Raw genomic sequence first — 25,224 nt, 5'->3', positions numbered from 1 at the left:
GTGCCTGTGCATGTGCATGTGTATGTGCCTGTGTGTGTGTGTGTGTGTTGTGTGTTGTGTGTGTGTGTGTTTGTGTGTGCAGGCACATATGCTGCCATGTATATGTGGAAGTCACAGGATAACCTGGTTCTCCGCTTTTACAGCTGGGTCCTAGGCATTAAACTCAGGGCATCAGGTTTGGTGGCAAGTGTCTTAATTCATTGAGCCATCTCGATGGACCCAGGAAAAAATTTAAGCTATATTGTTGAAAGCAACTGATATTTAAATATGTTGATGCTGTAGAAAGTCTTGATCTGGGCTCTAGAACACTGCTAATAAGAGTCTACAAGACTGGTTGTGGCAATGGCCTGGGTGAAACATCTGGAATTTAGAACAAAATGGACTGTTTTATCACCAGATAGTGAAGAATCACAGACATTTCTAGACAAATGAGTGTCATAAGTAGATCTATGTTTAAGGTAGATAATTTGACTGCAGTGAGTTGGTAGAATTAAAGTGGGGTGTGTAGAAATGAAATAGTGCCATATCCAGATGCCTGTTAAATTATGATATTCTCCTATTTTTAAGCAAATAGTCACTTGATAGAACTGAGAAACCAGGAAAGCAAGCACTTGAAGAAGGAAGGCATTCTCCACCCGAACCACTGAGTCTGTATTATCAAGACAGACTCAAGATTTATATCCTGGATTTCTGGAATTCTCCCTTGTAGACTTGCTTTGGTAAATGCTGTAAATCTCGAAACCTGCTGCCTAACACATGAGTCTACTCAGTAAATTACTTTCTCTCCCTTTGACAATTCAGATCTGTTAAGTATTTATAAATATCATCAAAATTAGTAGACACTCACATGTAGTTGTTTTTTGCTATTTTGTGGGTTCTTCTTTCTTCCACCTCTTTCCACCCTTTTCCCACATTTGCAACCCCCTAACACTAGATAGGAGAGAAAAACAAGATAGAAAGGAAAAGAGGGCAATGGTGTCATTAGACTACTTCTTGTTGGTTAGGAAAATTCCTTGGGGTAACTTTGATCTTCGATGTCAGCATATCTAATATATTATTTTTATTTTTTCTTTGCATAGGACTATTTAACAAACTGCAACCAACAGCAACCAACCAAGAACCAAGAACCCACCCTAGCTCACCTCTAGGTTATCTAGCATTTGTATAGCCTCTGAGAAGTCCCCAGAATTCCAAATGTCACACAATTGCAGAAAAGAAACTATCTTCAGCTGACAAAAATCATGCCCCTGCTAGAGCACTAGACAAATCATAGTCGACTGCTGTGGCCCATTTAAAACATCCCCCATATCACACATCTGGGATTAAAATGAAAACATATTCCCATAATATTTCTATGTTTTTTCAAAGAAACCAAAATTCTCACTACACTCACATATTCTGTACCTTTGGAGCTTCTATGACACAGAAGGAAGTATTGTATCATATTTGCATTTTGGATAATAAATTTACTGTCAGGAAAATAACAAGAATTTTTAGCTTCCATGACAATCTGAGTTTATTCAGCAATTTTTGAATAGTGTTTGTGCAAAAAGATACAAGATAAATACAATTAAGTCTTGGTTTCTAGACACCATTCAATACGTGGGCTCTCTCATTTTTAGTGTAGAGGTTTACAGCTATACACATCCCTCTTAAAACCAACTTCTTAGCTGGGAGTGATGGTGGTGGTAGTGGTGGTGGCTCATTCCTTTAATCCCAGCACTCAGGAGGCAGAGGCATGGTCTACAGAGCAAGTTCCAGGACAGCCAAGGCTACACAGAAAAACCCTGTCTCAAAACACCAAAACTAAACAAAAAAACCTAACATACTGAGCTATGGCTGTCACTCATTAGCATCAGTGATTTGCTGGTTTACTAAGAGGTTTTGTCTCACACACACACACCCTCACATACAAGACTATGTACAAACCTACAACACACACACACACATACACACACTCACACGCCTTTACTTTCCAAAAGATGTTTATGGACTATAGCTAGTTGGTCCTCACTGTCATGACTCCACTTTTGATGTTGCCTATTAGTTTACTCTCCTACCACATCTGCTTCTATAGAAACCCAATGGTGTCTGCAGCTTTATACTGTCCTGCGGTCCATGCGTTGTAGATTGGCTGCCACTATCTTTCCTGGTATGTCTATAATGTTCTGTACTTGTTTAAAAAGTAGCTAAGATCTTGAAGTTTAATGGCTAGAGTGCAGGGTTTTTTGTTTGTTTGTTTGGTTGGTTGGTTGGTTTTTTTTGTTATTTTTGTTTTTTTGTTTTTCAAGACAGGGTTTCTCTGTGTAGCCCCGGCTGTCCTGGAATTCACTCTGCAGATCAGGCCGACTTCGAACTCAGAAATCTGCCTGCCTCTGCCTCCCAAGTGCTGAGATTAAAGGCGTGTGCCACCACTGTCCAGCCAAGACTATTTTTTTTTATATTCTTAACATTCATTCCAGGCTAAAAGTTCATTTTTCCATATTATCACCCTGATGGACTTTTAAAAGTCTATATAAGGGGTTGGTGAGATGGCTCAGTGGTTAAGAGCAGTGACTGCTCTTCCAAAGATCCTGAGTTCAATTCCCAGCAACCACATGATGGCTCACAACCATCTGTACAGCTACAGTGTACTCATACACATAAAATAAATAAATAAATCTTTAAAAGTCTATATAAGCCAAACATGGCTTCACATGCACTCAGGAGTTTAAGACAGACATTTGAAGCTAGCCTGGGCTCAGTAGAGAGACCCTATGGCAAACTAAACAAAATGAAACAGAAAACCCAAAACAACAGCACAAAGGCTGAGAGAGTTTTAGTTATGGGATTCATTTATGTACAAAGTTACATAAGCGTGGGCTATCTCAACTATACACAGGTTATGAAATCTTGTGTTACTCCAGCAGAACTATGGTGTTCGCCACAATGCAAATGACAATCATGTCAGTTGGCCAGATGACACCTGTGTTATATCTTCAGCTCTGGGTATCACACATTTATAAAGTATACCAGTTTGCGAGGGTTGTCGTAACAAAGCCCCTGGCCTTGGGAGCTCAAACAGGAACTTTCCTCATCCTTCTACAGGAGAGAAGTCTGTGGTCCAGGCTCCTCAGAGTGGATTTCTTCAGCAGCGGTTCTCCTAGACACTCTCTTTCTTCTGTCTATAATGCCACTAGTTGAACTGGATTAGAGCTTGCCATAGCAACTCATTTTAATAACCTCTTAAAAAACCCTGTATCCAAACATGGTCTCATTCTGAGGTGCTGGAGTTGAGAATTTCAACGTGAATTTGGTGGAGGAGACACAATTTAGTCCATGACACAAGCTATCAAAACCCCACTCTGTCCCCTCATTGTTTAGATGGCCTTGAACTGCATTTCTTTCTTTTAGGACTCTTAACCCAAATTCTTACAACTTGTTAGCAGTCAAAATATTTCACCACTTTCATTAAATAATTGCTCAAAGTAGTGCATTAACCTGGTTGGTATATATTATTTTTTTGTGTGTTCAAAAGGCTTTAGAAACTAACAATATGTTAGTTACATAAAATTCTCTAAGATGGTCCTTTGGAAATAAAATATTTGGAAGCACAAAAGAAAATTATTTCCTTTTCTATAAAATGAGACATTTGAACCAGAAATTATCCAAGGCCCCATTCAGTGGTAAAGACCTACAATTCTGGCTTAAGTATATATATATTTTTAAAAAGTATAGTGCGTTGTTAAATATAACTTTAAATGTTAGATTGGGTTATGAATAATATGCATGAATAAAATGCAGAAATCTGGTTAGGGCCTATGGAAGGTCTTCCTAAAATTCAAATGAACAACGTAAAGAATCTTGGAAGAAAGCCCTTTGGATCCAACTGCTGACCTCAGTCTGGCCTTCAAAGTCACAGTAACTCACACTGAGGATATTTCAGATTCCAGTCCTGCTCCTTTTGATGCAGGCTGACCTTGAACTTCCTATGTATTTAAAGGTAAGCTTAATCTTACAATCCCCTTGCCTCTGCCTTTGGAATGCTGAGATTACAGATGTGTGCCATCATGCCTGGGTTATGCAATGCTAGGCATTGATCCCAGAGCCTCATGCATGCTATGCACGAGCTCTACCAACTGAATTACAGCCACTAGATTCTTAACCAGCACTTTCTTTAGTAGTGCTTCAACTCTGACCCAGAAAAATCAACCATACACCCAAGCATCCCCCATACACCATGCCATGTACCCCCCAAACCTCTGTACAGCTACATGAGTGAATGCATCTTAGGATTCCCTGAATCATAATTTCCTGAATTATATTCATAAAGTCATATTTTATGACTTCATGTAGAAATATCACCACTTAATTGGTATTTACTGATTTTTTTCTTTTTCAGAGAATAGGTAATAAATCCCTAGAGTGCATAGTTAAGCATTACACTTTACAGTGTTACACACATTGTATTGGCTCATATTCTCCAGCCTATGTGCAAATCTATTCGTTGCCTTTCAACAAGCCAGGATTACACAGTAGAACTGCCAATCCCTAAAATTAGTTTTTAAAAAATACTTTATGTAACTCAGAAAATATGGCTCATCTCTTCGAAGGCTGGAGACAGGTTAATATTTTACTTTTCTTTTTTTTCAAGAGAAAAGATAAGGACCAACTATCAGGAGACGTTAGGAATATGAGGTAGTTACACTGAGAGGTAGCTCTGTGGTGATACACACTTTGAAACACTTTCACACATTGAGGCTCCTTTCTGACATCAAGTTGAAATCACTTTAGCATGGATAATTTTTAAATGAAATAGCTTCTGAGGGTGGAAAAGAACCATATTGGATTTTATCTGGTTATTAAATTCAAAAAAATGTCTTGTATTGAGAAAGTGGATATTGTCCCAGCATTATTAAAATATTCTATTTAGAAAAATGACATTGTTACTCATTCGAAACAGATGTTGGTCTAGATAAAGGGAAATGATTTCACAGGTCTCAAACACAAGCACATGGGATTACAGAAAAATAATTATAGCGCAAGCAGGGAGTGCTGCCTCTGCCACCGTGCAGACAGTGTTTGGGTGATTTGCTGCTGTCTGACAGAGTACCCCAAAACTTTATGGCTTAAAATAAGGCCTGGAAAGCTTTTCTTGCGGAGTAGTTTCTTTTAAACTCTCTATGGCACCTGCTCAGTGCAGCTGTTGTCAGTCGAAAGCAGTCAAAGACAGTATGTCTAAACAGGTGGGCTCATGATTGGCAATGAGGAACTGAGTTAAAAGGGCCATTCCCTCTTTATAAAACCCTCTTGGCCTCCCACACACCCAATATTATGATTTTTTTTCTCTGTCACTATTTTTTTTTAATTTTTAATATTTTTATTACATATTTTCCTCAATTACATTTCCAATGCTATCCCAAAAGTCCCCCATAGCGCCCCCCACTTCCCTACCCACCCATTCCCATTCTTTTGGCCCTGGCATTCCCCTATATTGGGGCATATAAAGTTTGCAAGTCCAATGGGCCTCTCTTTCCAGTGATGGCCGAGTAGGCCATCTTTCGATACATATGCAGCTAGAGACAAGAGCTCCGGGGTACTGGTTAGTTCATCATGTTGTTCCAACTATGGGGTTGCAGATCCCTTTANCTCCTTGGGTACTTTCTCTAGCTTCTCCATTGGGAGCCCTGTGATNCATCCAATAGCTGACTGTGANCATCCACTCCTNTGTTTGCTAGGCCCCNGCATNGTCTCACAAGAGACAGCTATATTTGGGTCCTTTCAGCAAAATCTTGCTAGTGTATGCAATGGTGTCTGCGTTTAGAAGCTGATTATGGGATGGATCCCTGGATACGGCCAATATTATGATTTTTTTAATCCTTTAAAATCTCATCTCAAATAGCCCAGAAACCACTACTACTCACACATTAAAACACAGTCAGAATATCATTTGCTGAAGGTAAGTGTAGAATGTGCACATTGTGGGGGGAATTATTTCATCAATGTTCCTCTCACCTACGTAAGCTACATGCACAAGATCCTCTTCTTGCTTGCTTACCAGTCCAGTTCCCAGCATGCAGTAAGTGCTAAACTAATGACCAGCATGCAGTAAGTGCTAAACTAATGAATTTGGAAAACAAACAAAAGGAAAGGGTCTCTCAATGAATGGATTTGCTTTCACACCAAATATTAACTTGAATTGTACATGAAAAGGGAGCAGAGAGCCACAGACACATTTACCAAATCACTCACATTATAAAAGTGGGTCCGTGAAATTTATTTTAAAGCCATAGAGAAGAAATTCTCCTGATAATATTCAATTTTTAAATATAGGAAAAGAACCCTTAAAAACAAATGTATCACACCGTATATTATTTTACCTAGAGTCTAGATTAAATAGCTGAATTACAGTTCCTTTTTTTTTTAAAGATTTATTTATTTATTATATGTAAGTACACTGTAGCTGTCTTCAGACACTCCAGAAGAGGGCACCAGATCTTGTTAAGGATGGTTGTGAGCCACCATGTGGTTGCTGGGATTTGAACTCTGGACCTTCGGAAGAGCAGTCAGGTGCTCTTACCCACTGAGCCATCTCACCAGCCCCTGAATTACAGTTCCTTAAAGGGTAAAGAGTTGAAAGATAAATTTGTTTTTGGTACAATTCAGCCGAAGGGGGCAAAATACAACCAATATATTAATTTAAAAGCAAATGGGATGGTCTGAGGGGAAGCAGGACTTGGCCGCCATCCTCTCCTGGCTTAGAGCAGCATGGCAAAACTATGGAAATGCCTGTGATTGCTTCGCCAGTGCTGGGTCTGGTCTCCAAATACAGACTCTCAGCTTCCGTGACAAAGAGCTGGGGGTGGCTGCTGCAGGTGGCATATGACTTCTTCATCACCAAAAGAAAATTCTAGATGAATCTCAGTTTTCAAAGGTCACATTTTTGCATCAGTACCTCTTTTGATTTTCCTGCCAATCTGTCTTCACACCAGAGAAACAAAATCTGTGGGAGAGTGAGATCTGAGACGTGCTTCAGTGAAGCTTTCTTAAACACAAGTCTGGAGTAGAAGAGAACAATTCTGGTTTGCTATTGTTGCTGTTTGCAGTAATACTTGAACAAAAAGTTAACCAAGTCTGCCTAGACTTGGAGTGAGCTATCTCTGCAGACTCCTGACAGAGTAGAATCACAATACTTCCATCCCATATTTAATATTGCCGTAGCCCAAGAGGTCCTCTCCCACACCTGCCTACTCCAAACTCTTTTGGTTTTTAGCATTACAAAGAGTTCGAAATTCACAGCCTTATTATCCGAGCTCTTTACCTCTGTACGTCTAGACCCTTACTGTCTAGGATCGGTGGCTGCCAACGCTCGGTTCAAGGCTGATGTGGTGGTTTGAATGAGAACAGTTCCTGTGGACTCATATATTTGAATGTTTAGTTACGAGTTGGTGAAAGTGTTTAGGAAGGACCAGGAGGTATGGTCTTGTTGGAGAGGTATGTCTTGAGGCTAGGGTTTGAGATTGCAAAAGCCTACACCAGGTGCTCTCTCTCTCTCTCTCTCCACACCCTGCAACTTGCAGATCAGATATGAGCTCTCAGTTACTGCCATGTCTCCCTACCACCAGGCTTCCCACCATGATGATTATGGATTCACCCTCTGAACCTGTAAGCAAGCTTCCGATTAAATCTTCCTCTTATAAGTTGCCTTGGTCATGGTGTCTCTTCACAGTAACAGAATGTTGATTAAGATAGTTGTCATTATCCACACTCCAGATCTCCTTGAGAATGTTTAAAATACATCCCCCAATTTGCTCTCCAGCGCTCTTTGAGCACTTGTAAGATTTTGGTTCAGAAATGAGAAAATATAATGAACCTGAAAAAAAAAAAAACCTCTGTATACCCTCGTTTATAACAGTATTATTCACAACAGCAAAAAGTGGAAGTGACGTGGGTATATGTAGATGATTAAGTGGATAAAGAAAACGTGGTACATACATCCATGGAATATTACCCACTCCTTCAAAAAAGGAAATTGTGATACATGCTACAACTTGGTCATCCATAATGCCTTAGGGGTTATTATAGTATGTCAGAAATCAAACAAAAATGATAGATGCCTGAGTCCATCTAAATGGATACTGGATAATAAAATCCATAGAGACAGATCAGAGAGCAGTAGTTTCTAAAGGCTAGAGGAGAAGAAATGGGTAAAATTCCAAGGCCAACTGAAAAAAAATAATTTAGAAGTGGGTGGTGATGATAGTTGTTCAACAAAGAGGAGTTACTTAAATTTAGTAAAAAAAAAAAAAAAGGTAAGTCATATAAAAACAGGGGTTGACAACGTAATTCAGTCGCTAGAGTGCTTCCCTGCATTTGTAAGGCTCTAAGTTCAGTCTCCAGCCCCACATAGAACTTGGTGTGGAGTTGCATACCTGTAATCTTCACGCTCAAAAGGTGGCACTGGAAGGATCAGAAACTGAAGGTTGTCCTCTACTACACGGTGAGTTCAAGGTGAGCCTGGGCCACATGAGACTCTTCCCTGAAAAGTTAAATAAATAGGGTCACACCGATAGTGGTTAAAGGCAGATACCATCAAGCCTGATGACCTGAGTTCAGTCCCAGGGCCCTGAAAGTCATCTTCTGACCTCCACATGCATGCCATGGCAAGGGTGCATCCCCCCCATAAGTAAATACATACATGCATACATGCATACATACATATACTATCAATAAAAATAATATAAGTGTTACGTTTCATTTTCTGTCTAATCACACAAAAATAAAATCTGACCTGCACGTATGGCCCACACCAGCTGCTGAGTGATTCTTCCAACATATTCTACCTATGGAGACTTTACAACCTTAAGACCTTTTCTTTTCATTTCTCTGTATAACATTTCAGACCACATTGACCTAATTTCTTAAAGTCTCCAGGTATTTTTCATTCGTCAAACTGCAACCCAATGCATTTAAACAAATTTCAGCCCACAGTTATCTCCATGATAAGGTCCTTCCAACCATTGCTCTTTCAGTTAGGGTCTGGAAGGGATGACACCTTTAAGATTCTCAAAAGGCCTTTCAAAAATTATTTATTTCTATCTTCCTTCTAACCATTTATCAAGGGCAACAAGAAGGTACCAGCGGGAGCTTTTGTGTTCTTCCAGGAAACAATGTGATTTGTTGGGTTTAATTTTCTCCTTCCTACTTTGTTATAGGTTCTGGGGTTGTTAAAATCCTGCAGCTGTGGACGAGAGTGTCCCCTTCTCTCCTGTTTCTTTGTGCCTGGAATGTACTGGATCCTCTGATAGGAGAACCGTGAAACAATCTTCTTGCTAGTCTTGGTAAAGACTCATAAGTCTCAATGTCCTTCCTTGCTCTGACCAAGAGTTAAGTGGTAGGCAGCCCAAGAACGCTATTCCATCTCAGTTTCTTCAGAATTCAATTCCCAGCAGAGAAATATGTGCATAGCAAGGAAGATTCAATGCTGTGGCACAAGCCTGACATCCTAGTACTTGGGTGACTAAGGCAAAAGGATGGTGAGTTTCAGGCTAGCCTGAGGTACATGTCAATAAACTGAAGAACAGAAAGGGGGTAGGAAGAAAAGGTGAGATAGCATTGCCTTAAAGGCTTACATTACCAGAGTATTAGAACCATTTTGACTCCTGTGTTTCCCACAGTCAGAAAGTCATGGTTCTTTCAATTCTTTTTGCGACTTGGCATTTTTGATTGAGCACATTCCTTATTTTTCCCCCTTCCCTTCTTCCTCTTGCTCTGGCCCATAGGACTTTTTTATTTGTTTCTCATTACGGATGGTTGTGAGACACCATATAGTTTCTGGGATTTGAACTCCTAACCTCTGGAAGAACAATCAGTGCTCTTAACCACTGAGCCAGATTTACCAGCCCCTCCTTATTTTATTTTATCAGACCGAATATATGTATATATGTATGTATGTATATGTATATATGTGTGTGTATGATGTATATATATGTATGTGTATATGTACATACATATACATACACACACACACACACACACACACATATATATATATAGTGGAGAAATAGTGAACTGCATTAGAAATTTGTTCTGGGTGTAGCTTTCTGTTTAGAATGGCAGTGTGGAGTGGGACGGAGTGTGGTAAGGTAGAGGCCAGTGTTGTGTCCATTTCTCTGTCCTGACTGAGGTGATGGCTGTCTCTATTTATATTAAGAAGTTGACCTTCGGGCTGGTGAGATGGCTCAGTGGGTAAGAGCACCCGACTGCTCTTCACAAATCCCAGCAACCACATGTTGGCTCACAACCATCTGTAAGGGGATCTGACTCCCTCTTCTGGAGTGTCTGAAGACAGCTACAGTGTACTCACATATAATAAATAAATAAATCTTTAAAAAAAAAAAAAGAAGTTGACCTTCATGTTTCTCTGGGGAGAGACAACAGAGAAATGTCACTGGAGAGATCTGACTGGTGTTTAGAGCCCAAGTTGCTATAAGTAAGAGACAACAGTCTCACCTGAAAGCAGACAGAGACCAAACTGCCAAGGAAGGTATCCTAACTGCAGCCTACAGAGAGATGTGGAAGTCAAAGGCCTGCAGACCAAATGATCTCCCCTGAGGTAGCAGTAGTAGAAGCAAAGTCAGGGTGTCCAGAAACTTAAGATAAGATGGAATTCCAGGAGACCCTTGTGATGGGCCTCTCTCTTGTTGGGAAGGGCTTCGCTTCACTCCCATTTTTTGCTAAAGATTTGTTTATTTACTTTATGTATGGGAGTACACTGTCAGTGTCTTCAGACACACCAGAAGGCACATGAGATCACATTGCAGATGGTTGTGAGCCATCATGTGGTTGCTGGGAATTGAACTTAGGACCTCTGGAAGAACAACCAGTGCTTTTAATCACTGAGCTATCTTCCAAGCCCCACACTCCCATTTTAAAGCCCCACTGAAGACAATGGGGAAGGTCAGCCAAGACTGACTCATATCTTTTAACTCAAGCTGTTGCTTGTCATTGCCTCCAGTTAAGTGGGGACAAATATGCTTATATTTTGTAACTCTGCATACCAAGTGCACAGGAAGTGCCCCAGTTAACTGTACAAAATATAACCATATTTTGTACACTCTGCATACCGAGTGCAGAGGAGGGGCAGAACTCTTAGGACTTGTGGCTATGAAAGGACATCCTGGTCACTGTTGGGTGCAGCCTCACCTGAAAGTAGGCAGAGACAATCTGTCCAGGGAACAAACTCATGTGCACATACAGACAAACGTGTGCTCACCCACACACATAAATAAAGATACATTTTAGAAAGCAAGATGTGATGAACACTACCACTTCGTAAACATGATACACTGTTTCCTCCCCTTCTGCCTGGCTTCTTTTTTCCCCTCTATTAAGATGTTCTAATATATTCCACCATTGTATATTAAGTCAGAGTTATCTTTTGGCCATTGTGGTGGTTTGATTCAGAATTATCCTTATAGGCTCATAGATTTGAATACTTGGTCACCACATTATTTGAAAGGATTAGGAGGTGTGGCCTTCTTGGAGAAAGTGTGACACTGGGGGTGGGTTTTGAGGTTTCAAAAAACCTATTCCAAAACCAGAATTTCTCTCTTCCTGTTGCTTGTGGATCTAGATATCAAACTCTCAGCTACTTCTCTAGCACCATGTCTGCCGGCTGCCATGTACCCAGCCATGACGACAATGGACTAATCCTCTTAGACTGTAAGCCAGCCCCAGTTCAATGCTTCCCTTTATAAGAGTTGCTGTGGTCGTGGTGTCTCTTCACAGCAATAGAACACCGATTAAGAAAGCCATCAGTTGTCAATAAACAAGGAGCTATTCTGAATTCACCTAAGAATGATGCATGTCACCAAGATATCCTTGAGCTGGAAGCAGAAGTTGGCCAAGGATCTAAGGGAGGAAGGGGCTTCGGTATGAAGGTCAAAAGAGTCCTAGTAACAGGTCTGTGTGCAGAGGGTGGGAAGGGTGGGTGTGGATGTTGAATGGGTCAGGAAGAATACACTGAATAAATCATTGGCTTTACCTGCCCAGCACTCCAAGTTCCCATCATGAAGCCTTTCCTCCCCATACTTGAATCAAGCTGTTGTAGAAGAGCCAAAGCTATACCTCTGTCTTGGGTGGTGTACAAATTTATCTCCTGGATCCATTATCATTAAATAACTCAGGAAAACTTGAGAGGTCCCAGGGATAACAATGGCTTCTCAGAATCATAGTTTCAATGGAGTGACTGGGAAAGAGACATACTCTTAGCTCAAGGACTGTTAGATGACAGATGTAAGTTTGCAGTTCTTAGGGAAGAGTGGTACCATTGCACGGGGAGAATGCGTGAGGCTAAAACCCATGCAAAGGAGATCAGAAAAGGAACCAGGTGGGAAAGAGAATGAGAACCAGTTAATATCCTTCTCCTTGGAGTTGGTAGACTGGACACTTCTCTGGGGAAAAACACCTCGTGCTCTCTCCATGGTCCAAGGATCTTTTATAAGACCCCACCTCTTAAAGGTTCCCCTACCTCCTAACACCATATCCTGACACCCACACTTTTTCATCAGGCTCCTGGAGGGCAGGCACCTCATCGAAACCAAAAGGCCACTGGGCAGATGAAAAACAGATTAAGCAATATTGAGTGCGTTCTGCTCTTAATATTAATGACACTAAATACCAATATCGGAAGAACATGAACCTAATAAATTCTAGAGCAGAAATCTGAATTATTCTCTTTTGTCTAAATCTTCGAAGTTCATGTTTTTGTGGTATGTTGTTGGAAGCATTCTTTTATAACTGCAAACATGATTTAGGTTCTTCCACTGAGACACACACACTCAGAACCATTAGGAGAAAGGGAAGCAACACCAAAGCCTTAATTGTGACAGTTACAGATTAGGTATAGTACAGGTAGACTAAGAATGGAGGCTCCAGGGCTGGTGAGATGGCTCAGCGGTTAGGAGAACCAACTGCTCTTCCAAAGGTCCTGAGTTCAAATCCCAGCAACCACATGGTGGTTTACAACCATCTGTAACAAAATCTGATGCTCTCTTCTGGAGTGTCTGAAGACAGCTACAGTGTACTCACATATAATAAATAAATAAATAAATATTAAAAAAAAAAAGAATGGAGGCTCCAACTCTCTGTATTGTGGTGATGTGATCTTGTGTGGGTCTCCCAATCTTTGTGAGCCAGCGTCTGATACAATCCCAAGGACAGTGGGAAATGTCAATCGGTTCTGAAGCCCTGTGAGGATGTACAGTGAATAACCCACTGGGATCACTTGTCAGTAGGCAGGTCAACTTTACTTAGGTTGACTGAAGGCTTATACAGTTTTGGGGGACTGAGCATAGGGACATCCAGGATGGGCAAAGGTCAGGGGCTGGGGACTTGTCACATCTCATTAGCATGAGAGAAGCACTTCAGGAATTTCAGGTACTGTCAGCTTAAGGAAATTGATCCTGTACACTAGTTGAGGACACATGACATTCCTCAGGTAGAGGCAAATGTGAGGGCTTAGAATACCCCAGACAAGGTCTGAGAAGCAGAAATTCTGTTAACAAAGGGACTCCCCCCATTACACGGCGAGCCCCAGAAGGCTATTTGATCAATGATAAACTTTGACCTTTATTGGTAGAGTTTTCCCACAATCGTGGCACCCAAATGAGGCACCTTGCCTGGTTGTTGGAGAGATATCTTCTGGACAGGTGGATTCTACGCTGAGATGCTGGGAGTGTTCCCGTGGTCCTTCATCTCCTCATGCAGTACTTGACACGCGGATTTCCGACTCCCTACACCCTACTGCTTAAACAACTTGACTGGTTCTTGTGGCCTGTTTCTGAATCCTGTCTAAAACAAGCATACAGAAGGGTCAAGCATATATAACCAAAGGGAAAGAACCAGCCAACTGCCCAGTGTAACGCGCCATCATGAAGAACACATGGCAAGGGTTTTGTACTGCTGAATTTTCTCTAATGTTCACAGCTGTGTTTGTTTATTCCTTATAAAGCTAGTCAACACCATCTGTTCAAGCGCTGTGAGGACATTCAACTCAGTTCAGCACGCAGTGCAAGGAGCAGAAGCCCCTTAGAGATCTTGCCGAACACACTCATTTCATAGATTAGGGGACTCTTAGGAAAATGAATCAAATTGTTTCAAAGTCACACATCCAAAACAGTTGCAGAAAGAGAAGGCACGCCCAAGCCTAATGACTCCCGAGCCAGATCGACTTCCACTGACATCAGCTGAAATCCACACTGGACACAAACTGCTCATTCCCAAGTGCCCGAGTGTGATGCAGCCACAGCCAGAGTCCTACACATCCTTCTGTCTACGTTTTATTCTTATCTCCTCTCCTCGTCACTTAACAGCGAAGCTCAATTCCAAAGACACTTTCCCTAAAAATAACTAAAAGACACGCTGGAAGAAATTAGCATAATGTATTTTTTTAATCTATAATTTACAGCGTAATCTAAAAATGTGTGACAAAGTAATTCTTGTGCTGAGAAAACTCCCCTGGGATGTTTGGTTCCATTTAAAAGCATCTCGGTATGGGGGTTGAGGGAGCGGCAGCCTGTGGCACTCTTCCACCAGGGCAAAATGTTATTCCAGTGACTCACAGCAAGAGGCCTGACAAACACTCTGAGTTGGTATAGAGGTTCTTGCCATCAAGATAAAATGAGAGTTGCAGTGGGTGGTCCCAGTCTAGCCTTCTGCTTCTGTCCTGGCTCAGGTGGTTGCCCTGGAAACCGTGGGGTTGCAAACAAATATATTTGTAACTTTTAAAGAGAGCCTGCACAGGAAAGTCTGATTTGGATTTGCCACTGGTTTTTCTGAAGGCTCTTTTCCTTGGAGAGGGCGTGCCCCTTGTGCTACCTTGAAAGCTGGTTCCGTCCAGCGTCTTTGGCAAGGTCCAGTTGGCTGGCCAGCCAGAGTTTGGCAGACAGGGAAAGGGGCTCTTTTGATCATTATTTAGCTTTGGCTCCTCACACAGATGGTTCTGATCTTCTCCTCCCCCACCTAAGAATTTTTCTAAAATGACACCCAAGTTTTTCTTGGCAGAAGTTATCATTCCTGGCAAACAGTTCACTGCGGCTCTAATTATGATGACAGCTTTAATGGAGAAGATAATCATATTAAATGGTTCTTATTCCGTTCCGTGGGATGAATTAGTGACTGCCATGCGATGTGTTTAACAGCCAAAAGTAAAGAGAAAGGGTAACGTGCCCATGGGACAAGTTACGATTTTAAGGTTTCCAAAAGTAAGGAGGAGACGGACAGAACAGCATCCGAGTCGTGCTGGATTTAAGGGCTTCTACCTCATTCACCGATCAGGAAAACCCACTCTCCTTGTGACTCTTTGATAGCAAACACGATTCTGTCACTAGTAAACATAGGAAGATTTCTTCTCAGTAAGGGTAGACTGTACCCCCAGAAGGTAAGACGGATCAAGATCTTGTGGCAGATAAAGTCAAGTAAGAGTTGATGGCCATTGAGCAGAATGGCCAAGAGGGGACACTGGACTGAGAACACTCTTTCTAAACTGATATATTAGCTTTGCTGCTGAACACAGGCCACATAGCAAAGGAAAGGGTTTAAAAAGTTAATCATATATCAAGGGTATTTGGGTGTCAAACTTCTTAGTACATTGAAGGATGCTTACTAAAATGGGGCTAGGCAAGCCCAAGACAAGCTAAAGACAATGAGCCAGAGTAAAGACTCAGTGGAGAAAGGGATTCAGAGGATCCAGTTGTGGTTTGAATCTAGAATGTTCCCCATAGTTTCATGTTTGACTACTCAGTCTCCAGTTTGTGGTACTAATTTCAAAGCTATGGGAAACTTGAGGTGGGGCCTGGTTGGCAAAAGAAAGACAGTCTTTGGAAGCTGTACCTGTTTTTGGTTCCAATCCCCAGCTCTTTGCCACGGTTTGCCAGGATGGAGGAATGGGGCCACTTGTTCCCACTGCCATGAGCTGTGGTGTCCCCTCCCCTCTGTCATGAAATAGATTCCTCTGAAACCATGAGCCAGAGTTCCCTTGGGTCATTGCTGTTGAGTAATTTGGTCAGAGAAGCCAAAGTAACTAATGAAGATGCCAGGAGAAAACACTTCCTGACACAGGATGGGCTAGGACCTTCTGAAAAAGATTCTCATAGCATAAAAAAAGCAACACTAAGAGTTGACAAGTGGGAATCCCATGAAACTAAAAGGAAACAACGTAAAGACGAGGCAGCTACCCAGTGAGTGCCAGATTCACATCTGACACGTTAGTATATAAAATCCAAAAAGACCTTCAAAGCTTAAATACCACAAATAATCTAATCAGTACATGAACAACTGAAAAGCTGGGCAGGTTGCCAGAAGGTACCTGGAAAAATGGTCAGTGTTCTTAGCTGTTAGGAAATGCAAATAAAAACATTTAACTGATGAGCCATTTCTCTAGCATCATAATAAAATTTTTGAAATAGCTTCATTCATTTACTCAAAGATTAATATGGAAAGTAAGCATTCACTCAGACTTACATCTAGTTAGAAATCTCTTTACTTAGATTGTCTTATTCAAATACAATAATGTCCACCCACTGAAAGCCTATTTACTAAACTAAAACATGGATGTACAGTTGTATGTTTTCATTTTATATTAATGTATGTCTTCATTTTTTACTATAAAATTCTTACTAGGAAAAGAAATATTCTAATCTGTTGTGTAAGCAGCGATAAATGTGGTTACTATGCATTGTCGCTGAGGGCTTGTTGGCGGGGGGCGGGGGCGGGGCCGGGAGGGGGCATGGCCGGGGGGCGGGGGGGGGGAGCTTCTGTGGAGGAAACTCTCCTCCTTATTCTCATCTTCTCTAAGCCCGAATCATCTGGATCTTCACTCATTCCCCAGGAGATGTGCTGTTCCTGAGAAGATATTGTCCCCACTGGAGTTAAAGGAGATGAAGAGGGTTCCATGTCAGAGGTCTGCTCCAAAAGCCATCACGGTGGTTTTAATTCATCAATAAGGTCTTATGGATACATTAGTTATCTTTTTTTAAAAAAAGATTTATTTATTATATGTAAGTACACTGTAGCTGTCTTCAGACACTCCAGAAGAGGGCATCAGATTTCATTACGGATGGTTGTGAGCCACCATGTGGTTGCTGGGATTTGAACTCGGGACCTTCGGAAGAGCAGTCACTGCTCTTAACCACTGAGCCATCTCGCCACCCCCCCCATTAGTTATCTTTTTCCTTTGTTTTCACATTTGCATGAGGACCTGCCTTCCTAGAAAGGGATGTGGTAGTGGAAGCCTGGAACCAGTCTGTGGCTAGAGCTGAAAAGGTGGAGAGTCAAGGGGTAGCATCCTGGGGGAGCGAGAGTAATTGCTTGTTAGTGCCAAAGCCTTGTCAGATCTGTGAGGAGAAAGAGATGGGGTTGGGAGTGCAAAGATGGAAAAGGAAGGGAAAAGAGAGATACAGAGGAAGGGAGGGAGGGAGGGAGGGAGGGAGGGAGGGAGGGAAGGAGGCAGGGAGAGGGGATCAAATGTGAGGACAAACTGGAAGCCCAACTGAGAAGCAAGTAAGACATTATCACTGAGGCAGAAACTAAACAGCATTAAGATGGTTTTGTGGCTTTTTAAAAAATGGGTGCCAGCAGCCCCAGCCTGTGGGTGAACATGTTAACTTGCTGGTTCTTCCACTGGCTGTATTCTGCAGTGTGTGCAGCTTGGGTGGGCTCTCAACCAGGGTTGGGACATGCCACATCTCCCCATCCAGTTGACCTTCCTAAGAGAAGGACCAGAACTGGATGTAGTACGACTGGGGATCCAGAAGCTTTGACGACTTCTAGCTCAGCTTCAGGATAAAGTGAAGGATGTTCTAACTAGGAAAAGGTTTCAATCCAAGGCTCACAGAAACTGGCAAAAACAAAGCCATCACTCCTTTTATAACTGAAGCAGAAGCGACCAGAAAACAACTGGAATATTTCCTGTCATCACATTTACTAAAATTCCCTTTCCACCCTGGATGCCAGGGCCTCTTGGACTTTGCCACTTATGTCCTGGATCCCCTCTCACTATGGAAAGCCTTTCCCGGTCTCATTCTCTCCAGCGTCTCTACAGTTCCCTTCCAAGTCATGCATTTAATCAGCTGTCTTCCTATTGCTTATTCAGCATCTCTGTCTCTTTTATCCACCCATCATCTACTGTCTATACTCACCTGTCTTGTTATCCACCCATTTTATTTCATCTTAAATATGTTCTCCCTAGGATCTGGGCTCTTCTCCATCTACCTCCTGCAGCTGCTCTGGTGGCTTCCGCTCTGAGCAAGTCTCTTACAGGCCTCTTGGTGGTCTCTCCTGGGTTCAGCTTTGCCGTGCCTCATTGGTTTCATAGAAGTCTGCTGCCTCCTTTCATTTATCCCAATTTTTGAGGCATGTAAACTCCTGTTCTTTAGATATACATGCTTGCTTTGTAGGAGGTCTTATCCCATGGCTTTAACTTCTATCTCTTTGTCAATAACTCCCAGATCTATGTTCTCCAGTCCTGACATTTCGCCCCAAGCTGTAGACTTAGCAACTCTTTCTACTTAATGTTTTCATCAGATAACTAATAAGCATTTCAAATCAAACATTTTCAAAATAGAGTTTGATTTTCTCCCCTAAACTTATCTGTCCCAGTTTCCTCCACAGCAATGACTGGCTTTATTTATCCTGTGGCTCAGCTTGTGTGCTTACACCTATATGGCATACAAGCCCAGGTATGGGAGATTCTGCCTGGCCCAATGCCCTCTTGGTGGAGACCAGGACAGGATGGAATATCTTCCTTGAAATTCCAAGCAGATGGTTGCCAAAAGTGGTGCGGGAGCCTCCGCTCAGGACCCTGCCGAATCTGATCGCGTAGGAAATGCTAAGTCCAAAGTGCTTCAGCAAGGTGATTGGTTTGGATTTCTGCATCTAATTAACCACACCAGCCTCGTGACAAATGGTCTCACTCTCAAGGGGGTAGGCAATTAAATATTTCTAAAAGGCAGTTTCCTAGCGAAGGAAACCCATGGGCAAAATCATCAGGCCTGTCCCCCGTGGGACAAAATGCTCTCGTCCCAGTGGCTGGAAACAGTCACTGTGTCGCATAGATTACAGAAGACAGAAGGAATTACACGAGGCTGGTTAGAAGGTTGCATTTGCACTTGAGAACCAAGAAAACCCCTATTCTACTGAGCAAGCCAAAGAGAAGAAATGTGTGAAGAATTGTCTACTAAACTCTAGGAGTTGAGCCATATGGAAATGAGCCGTGTGGGTCCTGACCCCAGGACTGAACAAAGCATAAACAAAGCACAATGCAGCTCTTTTGGCTGGGCAACTTAGTCCAGGAACACCGCCATTTTCTTTGTCGTGTACTTTTTAGGGCTGGCCTGCAGGTGGTGGTGTAGCCCACAGAGGATTGTACAAGCAAGAGTCCGATAGGATGCTGGACCTAGATTCATATCTATATTAGGATTTTGTCCAAGTGTGTCTTGCCTACTTGATTCCGGATATGATTCATTAAGCATGAGGGAATGAGACCTTAGCCTGCCAAATAACTCCTTGCCTATTGATCTCAAAACCTTTTCCTCATCCAGACAAAAGAAAAGTCCCTTCCAGGTGTGCTTAAAAATGTCCTTTCTTGCTAGGTTTTGAGTATCCACAAAGAGAAGTCATCTATGGGATCAAGTGGCCGTTCTGTCACGATGCTGGTGTAGCTGGTACCTAGACTCAGTTGAGCAGGGTATCTTCCTCAACCGAGTTACCCCGATGCAGACAAAGCCTGGACATACTAGGCTTGGCAAGAAGCCTGACATGCTGGTAGTGGGGTCACTACATTCCTGGGTTCAGTCAGACACCCAGGGAAGTCTTCACGTTTCCCTAACACCACTGCTCATCTATGGGGAGCTGGGAAAGGAAGCCTGAAGTTTATTCAATTCAGTTAAACTTAGTTCAATGGAGTGATTCACATGACCTCTTTAAGTGAATTCTGTTAGTTTATATTTTCTCTCCATCCCTTCATTCTCTTCCAAGCTAGCTTCTGTGTGTACTGGGCCTGGAATACGTTGGGAAGGGACATGGCCGTGAGGTAGCATTACCTAGAACCTCACTGGTCAATGATCCAGGGGCAAGGTTTTCTACTTTCTGAATTGGTGGTCACTGCAGTGTTATTTTCCCTGTCTAGACTTTTGAGGAAATTACTCTGAAATTCATGGTCCTGATCATCTGAATGTCCCCATTCAGATAACGCTGGCTTATATCTGGAGCCCCCTGATGTACCTCTGTGCTCTCAAAACCACTGGGTCTGTCAGAACGCTCGGGACTCGATGGACTACCTGTGCAATCCCCAGTCATGTGAGCTCCGTGGTGACAATGGCTCATGCTTATCTGTCAGCTTGCCTCCCACTGCCGCCTCCTCACCTCCACTCATTGCCAAGAATCCGGCCTCTGGCCTTCTTGTGTCTGCTTTGTGTTCCCTTTTCCTTCCTCTTGGAATCGGGTGGGGCAGTTCATCTGTCCACCCATCTCCTCACAGGCTCTAGCTTTCATGGGCAGAAAGGGCCTTTTCTAGACTTAAGAAAAGACACCAAGAATTGTGTCCTCCATATTAGTCATTAATAAATTTGAACTTAAGAAATCCTTCCAGACACTATCTAAGTCTTACTTGAAACCAAAGCAAAATGTAAGCAAAGGAGAGGGTCAGAACCTGACTGTGCAGAGCTACTCTGTCCATCAAGGTGAAGTCTAGCTCCAAGGAGATATGTACATCTAAAACACACTGGGGGCTGGAGTTAAGATTGCTTGCTGCTCTTGCAGAGGACAGTTCCCAGCACCCACGTCAGATGGCTCACAACTGCCTGTAACTTAGCTTCAGGAGAATCAGACGCCCTCTTTTGACACCTATGAGCAATGACACTCATATGCATATACCTCCCCCAGCCCAGACACAAACACACAATTAAATAAAACCTTCAAAAACAAAAATAAGATAAATGAATTCAATTAAAATATAAAAATTCACGCTCTGAAGTCACATAAGCCACAGCTCAAACTTTAAGTAGTCCTATAGTCAGGAAAGAGGCAGATCATTAACATGACAGCCCCTTTAAAGGATAGGTACTCTCTCTGGAAGCTCTTAAAGAAAGACCCTCTATCTAGATGTATGGGGAAACTTCCTGGAAGAATAAATTCTACAGGACATGGTTCTCCATCTGAATATATATCCTGAAACGATTAAGCTCGATGCTCTTTGCTCTGGACTCCCAAGAGGCCGGCTAAGTAAGCTTCACCTACTTTCTCAAGGGCCAATGTTGCTCTCCGTCCCTCCTTACAGGAGGCTAGTTGTGTTCCTGGGCCTGGGTTAAACCACGATTTTATCTCCGAGGTGTTTGAGATTTCAACAGAGCAGCATCCAAGAAGAGGAGCCTCTGCCTGTGGGGCCTAGGGCGGCTGCAGTTTCATACCTATGGAGCTGGCCTTGCTCTCAGATAATCATACCCAAAGGAGAAATCAAGGCAGTTCTGTGGGGCTTACGAAGGAATTTACTCACGAGCAGCAATGCCAGAGCCCACAGCTGCACTAGCGCTGGCCAAGCTCAGATGTTAATTCAGACAGCCGCTCAGGGAATGTCTGTGGCTAGAGCAAGCTGTCCAGCCAAATAGAAGTGGCAGGAAGCAAGGCCCTAGGATGTATTGGAAAGCCAACTCCTGCAAGGTCTGAGCGTGCCCGGGCCTTCCAGCTGCATATGTTTTCACCCCAGCCAGGGGTGTGCCCAGCTGGGAAGGCTGAGTCGTCATCATTGCAGAAAACTGGAACAGCATGGCCAATAGCATCAGATTTCCTCCCTGGCCTCTGAGCGTGAGAGACCGTGAGGTCCAGGAGTATGTGTGTGGGAAGGGTCTAGTCTGCCTCCACCTGGGGGAAGAGGTTTCTAAAAGAGATCGGAACATCAGAGCTTCAAATTAAGTTATCAGGATAGAAAATCTACCTGTCAACCAGCGGAAACCTAGGAACCCAGACAAAAATGAAAGGACTGAGGTGGAAAGATACACTCAGGTGTCGCAGACAATTTTTTTTTAAAGATCAGTCAGTTAATTCCCATAGCTTGTTTGAGTGTAGCAGACTGGAAAATGCTGGTAATAATGCAATAAAAATAACTTCAGAATGAACAGTTGAATGCAAAGGACAGGAAAAAAGGGTTTAGAATAAAGGGGCGGGGGCTGGTGCTGCAAAGTTGATATATCAGTTAAGAGCACTTGCTGCTCTTCCAGAGGACTGGAGTTCAGTTCCCAGCACCCACATGGTAGCTCACTCCATTTCCAGGGGATCTGTTGCCCTCTTCTGGTCTCCGTGTGGTCACTGTACGCACATGCACACAAACACGGGACACATCATTTAAAATAAAATAGGTATTTTAAAAAGAAGACGAACATGATTGAAATACACTGCCTGGAGTTTTCACAGAACTGATAATAACATTGCTAATAAAAAGAACAAAGATAACACCGAAACAACACTGGCTTCTTTCTGGTTGGCCTTTGAGTCATTTGATGGTCAGGCTGAATGCTCACTGCTCAGTGTCTTTGTCGCTGGCTTAGGGCAGATGAAGGCTGACCCGGAGCCCATGGGCACAGGGGCTGGTTGCCGTCTCTGAGGAAGTGCAGAAGCTGCACAAGAAACTGAGCTCTCTGAGATGTGGATTCCAGGGACCCAGGAGGGATCCTTGAAGGGAACCCTTGAAGAACTATGCCTGTCATGAAAACAAAAAAACTTGAAGGAAGGCCAGACTTTTCCCAGCTTGAGGAAGTAGCATGGAAGAAGCCCAAGATGTTAGTTTCTCTAAGGTCTTTCCATTTCATCCTGACTTGTAATTCCAGTAGAGAAGAAAAAACAAAAACAACAAACAACAAACAAACAAACTACATTAACCCAACAGAAAATAGTAAAGAAAGTATCTTAGTTAGGGTTTCCATTGCTGTGAAGAAACACGGTGATCAAGGCAACTCTTATAAAGGACAACATTCAACTGGGGCTGGTTTACAGTTTCAGAGGCTCAGGCTGTCATCATCATGGTGGGAAGCATGGCAGCATCCAGGCAGGCCTGGCGCTAGAGGAGCTGATCAATTTTGGTTGATTCAGACTTCAGAATGAAAAAAAAAAAACAAAAAAAAACAAACAAACCCTCAGTTTTCCATTTTCTTTTAAGTTCAGTTATGAGCAGCATGTCTGAGTAATGAACAGAGCCAGGGTCACCTCAGGCTTCACTTAGGGGTTCCTCTTCCTTAAAGAGACAGTGCCGCTGAGTCCTCGGGGATCCCTGTGCAAGGCAGCTGCAGAAGCTCCTGATCTAAGGGCTGCTAGGAGAAGACTCGTTCTTCTAAGCAGCTAGGAATAGGGTCTTGAAGCCCACCCCCACAGTGACACACTTCCTCCAACAAGGCCACACCTCCTACTAGTGCCACTCCCTGGGCCAAGCATATTCAAACCACTACAGAAAGAGATGTTGAAGAAGATTACACAGACATTCATGGTCTTGCTATGTCACCCGGGCCGTCCTGAAACTTCTGGGCTCAAGGGGTCTTCCTGGCTCAGCTTCCATAGTAGCTGAGCCTGCAAGTTTGTGTCTTTGTACTCAGCTACACAGAAAAACCCTGTGTACTGCTTCTAAGAAATACATCTAAGATATAATTTAGACAAGGTAATTATATAAACAAGTGGACAAAATAATTAAAAATAATTGTAATTAAACATATAACAATATTATCATCAAGTTTTCATATGTGTAGAAAAAGTATATTGGATGATGAATATCACTGCATTGTGGCAAAAAAATGAAATGAATAATTTGCAATGAAAAAAAACTGTCATTTTGGACATCAGCATGCCTATATGTCGGGGCAGTGCATCTGTATGACATCAAAATCACAAAGAGAAATCAAGAAATTCATAATCACGCTGTAGATGTAAGTAACAACCTTATACTCCCAAGTCACAGAGAACACATTCTCTCCAGCTCACGGGCAAGTTATACAGAAGCAAACACCAATGGCCAAGGATCACCTGACCGTTCAATAAACTTAGAAGCCAGTATAATCATCACATTATTGCCATCTACTTCCAGACTCCTAACTACTAATGGAGAAAATTAATGCAAATTAGCAAATTTTAGTACAGGTCAGACAATCAATGCACTAGTACCAAGGTATATAAATTCTTTAAAAGCATATAATAGAAAGAAAAGGAGCATATATTCTAAACATTTTTCTTAATCTGACCTGGAGGAATAACTCAGCAGTAAAGTGAATGTCTAGTATATGCTTAACTCTGGATCCAATCCCTAGCACCCAGAAATAGATAGATGTGTAAATGAAAGATAGATAGATAGATAGATAGATAGATAGATAGATAGATAGATGGATGGATGGATAGATAGATAGATAGATAGATAGATAGATGGTAGATGACAGATAGATGATAGATGGTCAATCGATCGATAGATGGATAAGATAAGATAAGAGTGCTGACCTGAGAAACTGAAGGAAAGAATAAATGACAAAGGGAACAAGACGGAAAAGGGTAAAATAGGTAAGGATTCAACAAACCTAAGAGCCAGCTCTTTTAAAGATAAGTCAAGTAGACAAATTCAGGCTGGAGAGATGACTTAGCAGTTAAAAGTACTCAGTGACTTAACTGAACTCAGAAGACTGGAGTTCAGTTGCCAGCACCCACAAGGCAGCTCACAACCTCCTGCAACTCAAGCTCTTGGGGAATCCATGGCCTCTTCTGGCCGGGAGGCATCTGCACTCACTCTCCCCACACCTCTCCAATATTAAAAATAAAAAGAAATCTTTTTTGAAAAGTGAAATGCAGGCTACAGACTAGGAGAGGTTAATTATACTAGTTTGTATCTTTAATTATAATAGTTAAAATGATGCTGGGTATTAGTATCCGGTAATAATAAATGATCTCTACAAATCAACAAAAAGAAGCAAATAATGTCATAGAAAAATTGATCTTACTGAAAGAGCCGTGATGGCTCTTAATGGCTGAACCATCTCTCCAGGCCACCCCCAAAAAACTTTTTATGCACAGATGGTTTGAAACTATGTTATGAAAAACGATGTTGGAGACCAGCGTTGCAATATTAGATATGGTCAGGCACACCATCTGTGGTCAGGCAACTCAACTGTGGGAATGTATCTTTTAAGAGTTCTCACCTATACTCCCAAGACTGCATGAACG

This window comes from Mus caroli, chromosome 9 (assembly GCF_900094665.2).
Source record: "Mus caroli chromosome 9, CAROLI_EIJ_v1.1, whole genome shotgun sequence".
NCBI lineage: Eukaryota > Metazoa > Chordata > Mammalia > Rodentia > Muridae > Mus > Mus caroli.
The sequence above is the reverse complement of the archived record's forward strand: the minus strand, read 5'-3'. Positions refer to the sequence as shown.